Source organism: Gorilla gorilla, chromosome 5 (genome assembly GCF_029281585.2).
Source record: "Gorilla gorilla gorilla isolate KB3781 chromosome 5, NHGRI_mGorGor1-v2.1_pri, whole genome shotgun sequence".
Lineage (NCBI taxonomy): Eukaryota > Metazoa > Chordata > Mammalia > Primates > Hominidae > Gorilla > Gorilla gorilla.
This window is the reverse complement of record NC_073229.2, coordinates 132,859,256-132,867,071: the sequence shown is the minus strand read 5'-3', so window position 1 is coordinate 132,867,071 and position 7,816 is coordinate 132,859,256.

Below are 7,816 nucleotides of genomic sequence, written 5' to 3'. Positions count from 1 at the left end.
GGTCTCCCCAGCCAAAGGGGCTTGTTGACTTTGAATAAGTACCAGCTGCCTTGAGCTTTTGAGCTTTGGCAACCTGATTTCAAAATGGTGCAAGTAAAAATAAAAATGTCTGCCTTTCTTCCTTCTTGGGCTTGTTAGAAGATCAAATAGATCCAGTCGGGCAAAAACATTGTAAGCTGAAGAGAGCTGTGAAGAAGGATGATGCCACCGGATGACTCCCCTGTGGGGGATGCCACAATGGAAGGCGTGGGGGACACCACAGTGGAAGGCTAAGGCGCTCACTCAGATGGCTTCCCAGTGAGTTTTGGGGCCTGGTGTTCCAAGGGCCCTTTGTTTTATTTGTAAAAGATAGGCACTGCAGCATTGTGAAGACCTGGTTGTTTTATGATTTTTGGAAGACCAGCAAGTTTGTCATAAGGACAAATATGGGTCCTCCGTGGCTGACCCTGGACTGTTCAATAGGTGGCCCATGGCAGAAACCATGTGTAGGCCATTTTCTTTGACCCACCACCTACTCCTTTTATCACATGGCCAATATACGAGATTCTCCTCTCCCAGAGAAAGGAATCAGTTCATTAAATTTGGATCATTGAGTTTATCACCAAAACCCAGAAACAACACAAATGTCCCTCGGTTGGGGAATGGATAGACAACCATGGTACATTTATACAACAGAATATCAACAATAAAAAGGAATTAAATACTCCTACATGCAGTAACATGGATGAATCTCGAATGCCTTATGCTAAGTGAAAGGAGTCAGATTCGAAAGGCTATGGACTGTGTGATTCCATTTATATTACATTCTGGAACCCTCAAAACTCCAGGGTTGGAGAACAGATCAGTGGTTACCAGAGGTAAGTGTGCAGGAAGGGAGTGACCAGAACGGGGGAGCACAAAGGAATCTGGAAGACGGGCTGGAACTGTTCTGTATCTTGGCTGTGGTGGCAGTTACACAACTCTATGCATTTGTTAAAACTCATGCAACTGGATACCAAAAGGTGTGAAGTTCACTGTATGTAAATTAAAACACTTTTTTTAAAAAAAAAATTAAAAAATAAACTTTTAGAAAATTAAAAAAAAAAAGGATCAATGAGAAAGTAGAGCATTTAATTGAGGAGGAAGCCCAGTCGTATCGCATAGTGTGGTAGGGGACAGCATGACACTGTGTAGCACAGGGAGCTGTGGTGTAGTGTACAGTGTTATATGCAGCATAGTATATACAGTAATGTGGTGTGTAGTGTAGTGTAGTGCACAGTCATGTCATGTTCTGTCATGTGTATTAGTATAGGAATTTGGCTACTAGTCCTCTACCTAGAGTTGGCAACCATTACCTGGGGAAGGTATTAAGAGTCCAGGGCCCCATGCCCCAGTGATCTGATTCACTGGATCTGGGGTAAACCCAGGAGTCTGCATTTTAAACAAGCTTTCCAGGTTATTTTGATGCAGGTGGTTAATGGCCTACATTTTGAGGCCCACCATGAGGTCTTTCTTCATTATTTTGGGATTTATGCTTCATGAGCAGGCTTCTTTTATTCCTTGGTGTTTCTCCAAGGGCCCCTTAGACTCTCATGCTTCATAGTGATCCCAGATGGGAGACATTCAGGTACGTGCTGGGAGCCCCAAGGGGTTGCCTGCATTCTAGCGGCAATAGGCTTGGCAGCTTTAACCGTCTGTTCCTCTGGGCCCGCATCCTGAACATCTTTCTCCACTAACCTGTAATCTTGGAATTCACCCAGCTTCTTGGGAAGTGGTAGCTTTGGCCTCAGGGGATATTGCTGAAAGGAAATTTTGTTTCTCTGAAATGCTTTCAGTTTTCTCGAAGAAGAAAAAAAAAATCCCAAGCTAGAAGCAACGCCACTCTGGAATACCCCTAATTCTGAGCTCTAGAACCACTTTAGAGAAGGCAGGATACCAACCTGGGTTCAAATCTCAGTTCCATCACTTACCACTTGTGTGATGCTGGGCGAGTAATGTCATTTCTTAGAATCTCAAATATTTACACTCAAATTCTTACATTCAAATTTTTGACTTGTAAAATGGGACTGGTATCTATACTTGTTTTGCAGGGATCCCACGGGGCTTGAGACATGCATGCTGAGGTCTTGGGAGGGGACTTGTTATAATGGCTGAACTTTCTAAAGATTCAGCAAAACAAAAACATATGTACATATACATACATACATCAATCTATAAAGTAAATATGGCAACATGTTAAGAGCTGTTGAATCTGGCCAGGTGTGGTGGCTCACTCCTGTAATCCCAGCACTTTGGGAGGCCGAGGCGGGTGGATCACGAGGTCAGGAGTTCAAGATCAGCCTGGCCAACATGGTGAAACCCAGTCTCTACTAAAAATACAAAAATTAGCCGGGCGCGGTGGCAGGTGCCTGTAATCCCAGCTACTTGGGAGGCTGAAGTAGGAGAATCACTTGAGCCCGGGGGGGCAGAGGTTGCAGTGAGCTGAGATCACACCACTGCACTCCAACTTGGGCAAACAGGGCAAGACTCCATCTCAAAAAAAAAAAAAAAAAAAAAAAAAGAGTTGTTGAATCTAGGTGATGGGTGTATGGCTAGTCATTCTTTCAACTTTCCTATATGTTTGAAATTTTTCATAATAAAATCAGAATAAAGAGATGATGAATATAAGGCCATCAGCCCAGTGCCTGTCACTTGATAGGTCTCAGTTGGCTGGGGACCGGGGGAGGTAAGGATGGCAAGGCAGGCAATGGAAGGGGACAGAGAGGAGAGGAGGAGGAGGAAGGGCTGCAGGCTGGCCCAGAGCTGGAGAAGCACTGAGGAGACAAGGAAGGGACCCAGGAGTCCCAGCAATGCCCACCCTTGGGACAGTGTGGGTGTGAGAGCTGCCCTTCCTGTTCCCATCTTAAGGGAATCCAGGGGTGAAGGAGGGAGAGCCCCACTCTGGTTAGGAGGCTCTTGGTACGGTTCTTTCCTTTTCCTCAGGATTCTGGGAAAAGCAATCAGGCCATCTTCAGGTGTTCCAGGCCCTCTTGGTTGAGATGAGAACATGACAGAGATGACAAAGATCCTTTGGGCCTGGGACTGTTTACAATTTACAGACACTCTGAGCCCCCTGACGCATGAGAGTCTTGCTCAACAGCTGTCTAAGTACTGGAGTGTAAATGAACAAGGAACAAATGGCAGAGGGAGGTCAGCAAAGCTGTGAGGACAATGCATGAGCTGTGCACCTGCTCCAACCCTCCCCCAACTCTGAGAGTGCCCCTCAGCCAAGGGCTCCCACCCAAGCCCAGGCCTGGATCTCAGGGCATCTTCCACATCCAGTGCATGAATCCAGCCTGGTTTGAAAGGACAAAGTAGGCCGGGCACAGTGGCTCACGCCTGTAATCCCAGCACTTTGGGAGGCCGAGGTGGGCGGATCACCTGAGGTCAGGAGTTCGAGACCAGCCTGGCCAACATGGTGAAACCCCGTCTCTACTAAAAATACAAAAATTAGCCAGGCGTGGTGGCGGGCACCTATAGTCCCAGCTATTCAGGAGACTGAGGCAGGAGAATCGCTTGAAGCTGGGAGGTGGAGGTTGCAGTGAGCCGAGATTGCACCACTGCCCTCCAGCCTGGGGGACAAGAGTGAGACTCCATCTCAAAAAATAAAAATAAAATAAAGAGAAACGACAGAGTAGTTTTCTTTTGCTGCTGTAACACATCACCACAAACTTAGAGGCTTAAAACCAGCAAACATTTATAATCTTACAACTCTAGAGGTCAGAAGCCCAGAATGGGTCTTGCTGGGCTAAAATTAGGTATCTGATGTTGGTGGGCTGTGTTCCTTCTGGAGGCTCACCTAGGGGATCACACAGGAGCATGCCCCGGAAGTATCTACTAGCGTCTGTGCCACAGATACTTCCGGGGCATGCTCCCGTGTGATCCCCTAGGTGAGCAGCCGTTTCCTTGCATTTTCCCTCTTCTAGAGGCCGCCCTCCCTCCATGACATGTGGCCCTCCCTCCGTCTTCAAGGCCGGCAGTGGCTGTTTGAGCTTCTGTGACCATGCCATGTCTCTGGTTCTGACTCTTCTGCCTCCCTCTTCCCCATTTAAGGACCTTTGTGATTACACTGGGCCCACCTACATAATCTCCTTATTTTTAACAAGTGTCTGTTGATTAGCAATTTTAACTCCTCCTTGCTATGCAACCCAACACATTCACAGGCTCCGGGGATTAGGATATGGACATCCTTACAGGGTGGGGGCATTATTCTGCCTACACAGGGGATATTCTCAAATGGATGGGCATTTTAACCTTTGACCGTCAGGGATTCCAAAACTTGAGTGTACTTCAGAATCACGGGAGACAGTGTTTGAAAAGGCAGAATTTTAGGCCCTGTCAGATTCAGACTCAGTACTTCTAGGATGGGCCCAAGGAATCTCAATTTTTAACAAGCTCCCTCAGGCTTTCCTGATACACATGACCTAAAGACCACATTTAGAAAAATCTGCTTTCCTTTGGCTTTGGATAGGGCATAGTGGCTACATTTTAGAAACCTAATTACAAAATCTATGGTCTATAATTTATTGAGCAATTCCAATGTACTAATAAATATAGCTAAGCTTATCAAACACTTGCTATGTGCCAGATTCTGCCTCAAGGGCTGTCCATGCATCATCTCATTTAATCCTCTCAATAACACAACAAGGCAGGGTTATTATTGTCCCTATTTTGCAGATAAGAAAACAGAAACTCAAGGGGTTAGGTAACTTACCTGCGGTTGCACAGGCAAAGTCAGAAAGAAGCCTATCCATCACCTTCCTTTTCTTTTTCTAAAGCTTGAGTTTAACCATTAACTCTAGCACAGTGCTGGCACACAGCAGACCCTCAATCAATACATGCTGAATTACAGGGTGAATAAACAGATAGGGGCTTTGCATGCGCTAACTCTAATCCTCAAGGGAGATATTATCATTATCCTCTATGAAACATCAAGGACCCCGAAACTCAGAGAGATAAGACCCTATAACTACGTCTTAGCATATGTCTAAAGTCCATACGCTTCTTACCATATCAGGGGGGCTACAAGCCACAATCCACATGACCTCTCAAAAGACTGCTTTTTCACTGTGCATTTATACTATACAAAAAACTTCAATTGCTTTGAGTTCTGCACTTAACAACTGGCTTCCATCAAAAAGAACCTAATTGTACTAAATCAGGCCAAGTGGTGGCTCCACCACTCAGGGAAGATGTTTTTACTCCCCCAGAGGTGGAGCAAGCCCTGGGCATGGCCAAGCTGAGGAGGGGTGGCTTGAACCTTTACACTCAGGGAGGCACAAGCATAGCAATTAAAGCTTCAGACCACCCTGGTAGGTTCTTTTTAATTAAACTCTTATCCAAACACCTGGGAGGGCCACAACAGTGCCCTGGGCAGGAGGGGTTTGCTGTGGAAATGCCATCTGCACTGATCAAGAGACGGCAACATCAGAGGCCTCCTCTCTCTCTCTCTCTCTTTCTCTCTCTCTCTCTCTCTCACACACACACATACACACACCCCAGGGGACAGTTTCCCTGCCTCACACAGGTGGATTCCAGGCTGTCACTACTTCCTGCCCCCTTCAAACTAGCAGCAAATCACTCTGGCCTCCTGTCTTCATCAGAAAGACCTTCCAGCTGGGCCACCACAGGCCCCTATATCATTTCACTTCTTTAGGACAGAAACTGGAGAGACTCAATGTAACACCAGCGGGTTCTAGCACAAACATCTGTGTAGGGTGCACCACCTCCCCTGAAATGCTGTTCTCTCTCCACTCCCCTGCCACACCCATCCTCCCCACTCCTCCTCCATCTCCAAGTCCTCTTCCTCTTTTCCATCCTTTCCCCTTTTTCCATTTCTTTCCCTATCCTATCAGATGCATCCTCTACCCTAACTCTCCCAACAGGGTTCCATGGCCATAAGTGTCAGCTTTGGAGGCCTGGGGCAGGCTGAAGGGCAGGTTACAGCAAGTAACAATGAACCTTTGAGTCCACTTTGGATCTGAGTTTCCCTTCTGGAAAATGAAAATATTCACATTTGCCAACTTACTGACTCAAAGCAGTGTCTGTGGTTCTGTTTCTGTTTCTTGCTTTGTAGCTTGTAAAGTGTGTGCTCCCTTTCTGGGCTCACGCATCATGACCCCTTAAAAAGTATGGAATGTCCGTGAAGTGGACCAGGGAGAGGGAAATGACTCACTCAAGGACACACAGCTTTCATGGCAGAGTCAGGACTAGAAACAAGTCTTCCCACCCTCTCTTGCCATTTGAGTTCTTGGTGTTCATGACAGTGATTCTACAGGACATACAATGGAAGCAGCTGACCATGAGCACGGTTGCTGTCAACAGGTCCTGAAGAACATCAAGGAAAATAGTAAGAGCAGAAAAACCTTACAAGTTGGTTACCTTTCATTTTTTTAATTACTTTGCAATCTAATTATACTGATGAGGTTCATTAATGTCAGATTAATTTTGTATGTTTTACAAGACTAAAAAAAAAAACAACCCATGGAGTGTGGGCCAATGAGATGTGTTTAAAGAGAAGAGGACGTTGATGAAGGGCTTGCTCCTGACCTGCTTGAAGTATGCTACAGATACTTCCGGGGCATGCTCTCATGGGAGCCTCCCAACCCTGCAAGACAGACAGCCCTGTTTCCATTTCATAAACGAGAAGACAGAGGCCCAGAGAAGGCAACTGACTCACATGTCACCATTCTACTAATGCACTGCAGGGCTGGGTTCAAATTGAGGTCGGTCCCATTCCCAAGTTGAGTGTCCTTTCCCCGCTCCATGGCACTGCTCCCCACAGAGACGTAAAGAGTGTCTTCTGTGACTCAGCTTCCTCTTCTGTAACAGCCTGCCTTCTGGCTTCTGTGTGCACTAATGAGAGTGAGCCCTTCACCCAGGTGCCAACCTGCACAGTGGGGCAGTAGGCGGGTGGCGTGAGCGCTTCTCCTTTGGAGAAGCAAGTTCTCTCACTTGGGAGGAGGAGCCAATCAGACCCTTGAGGCCCCCCGCTATAGGGACAGCTCTGCTCTGAAAGCTGGCACAGGCTCACCCAGGGGCACCCGAGGGCCAGGGCCTGGCACATGAGGAGGGCTGCTCTCCCATGCCCGGCTGGGCTGTCCTCCAGCAGGTTGTGCAATCTCGCTATGAATAGGTCTGGGTGTGTGGTTTGGGGCCAAAAAGACCAGACTTGTTTCCTTTGGGGTGACAGCTCCCCTCTGGAATTGTGGGAGGTGAAGGAGCGCAGCTGTGAGGTCAGGCTTCTGACCCTGAAGCTGGGCGGTCCAAGCTGGTGGTGTGAGGGGTGGAGTCTGTGGCCAGACTGGATGGACAAGTTGTTGGCATGACTCTTCTGTGTGTGGAAATCACCTGAGGCCTTCTGCCTCCCCAAACCTCCTGAGCCTCCCTCCCATCCTCCACCCCTCCTTCTCAGCAGTTCAGGCCCTCCTTACCTTAGGAACAGGCTTAAAACAAAAAAGTTTGGAGGGAGAGAGGAAAAACAGATTTGCAATTTTATTTCATTTGCAAGGAAAAAGCCTGGTCTGATTCCTAAGCCTGGGCTCTTAACTTAAAAAAAAATTTTTTTTAGACACCGGGTCTTGCTCTGTTGTCCAGGCTGGAGTGCAGCAGCGTGATCATAGCTCACTGTAAGTCCTGGCCTCAAGCTATCCTCCCACTGGGCCTCCCAAAGAGCTGGGATTACAAAGGTGAGCCACTGTGCTACAACTGCATTTTTAAAATATCAAAAATATGAGATTTTCCTACATGATTGGTGTGAGTGGCGAACTGGCACACTGGAGGACAATTTGGTCAACCT